The following is a 1,369-nucleotide window of genomic DNA, read 5'->3' on the forward strand; positions in this document are numbered from 1 at the left end:
GTGATGAGGGGTGAATATTGGCAGACGTGATGGCTGAGAGGGAGTCAAAAACGCCTAACCAAAAAGGAGTAAGGGCGGGGCAAGACCAGAACATGTGGGTTAGATTGGCCGGGCCTTGGTGGCATTTGTCACAGTTTGGATCGTTGTTGGGGTAGATATGGGCAAGCTTACTTTTAGACCAGTGAACTCTATGAACCACTTTGCACTGTAACACTCCGTGGCGAGCACAGATGGACGATGAGTGGACTCGACTGAGGGCGTATTCCCAGGCATCAGGACCTATGTCCTCACCAAGCTCTGCAGGCTAAACATCAAATGCAAAGCATCAGAGGTTGTCTGACTTTCGAGAAGAGTGTTGTACAGTATTGAAATTGAACCTTTTAGACTTGGGTCATAATAAATGTGGAATGTCTGATGTGTGAGCAAATCTAACATGACAATTTAAAGGGTTCCCTTCTAAACTGAATTTGTGAACATGATCAAGAAACATTACACCCAGACGTCATTGTCACAATACAGACAAAAGTCCCTGACTTGCAGATATCTAAAGAAATGGGTGGGTTTTAGATTGAATACCTGAGTTAGCTGGTCGAAGGAAGCAAATATGCCACTGATGTAAAGCTGTTTTACTGACACAATCCCTAGGTCTTTCCAGACCAAAAAAGCCTGGTCAATAACTGACGGAGTGAACAGAGGGTTAGAATGTACTGGGGCTAGGACAGGTGTTACCTGTAGCCCAAAAGGCCGCCTGCACTGGCTCCAAATTCTAAGGCAGTTTTTCACTACCACACTACTAGAGTGTGCGGTTGGTGATGAGGTCAGGGGAAGGCACAACAGGGACATCAGAGAGGAGGGACTACATGCAGCTTCCTCAACCTGCAGCCATGGTGGAGATTGGCTATTAATGTGGCACCAGTGCAAAATTGTCCTGATGTTTGCAGCCCAATAGTAGAGCAAAAGGTTGGGAAAAGCTAGGCCGCCAAGGAGTTTAGGTTTTTATAGAGTTCCTTTTTTGATTCTTGGGGTGGTTTTGTTCCAAATAAATTGTGAGATTAAGCTATCAAGAGAGTGAAAAAATGGTTTAGGGAGGAAAATAGGTGTGCACTGGAAAAGATACAGGAACTTGGGCAGTATATTCATTTTGATGCAATTTATTCGGCCAGCGAGAGACAGAGGTAAAAGTGACCACCGGTGGATGTCGTGGGATAGCCTGGCTTAAGGAGGGGAGAAGTTATTTTTAAATAATTCTGGGTGGGTTTTTGTCACACAGACACCCAGATATTTAAAGTTCTCCATCACTCTCTTCTTAAACCTATCTCCTCCCACATGTTGGTTTCAATTGACACAAATTTGGGCAACTCCATCTCCA

This window comes from Etheostoma cragini, chromosome 11, assembly GCF_013103735.1.
Source record: "Etheostoma cragini isolate CJK2018 chromosome 11, CSU_Ecrag_1.0, whole genome shotgun sequence".
In the NCBI taxonomy this organism is placed as follows: domain Eukaryota; kingdom Metazoa; phylum Chordata; class Actinopteri; order Perciformes; family Percidae; genus Etheostoma; species Etheostoma cragini.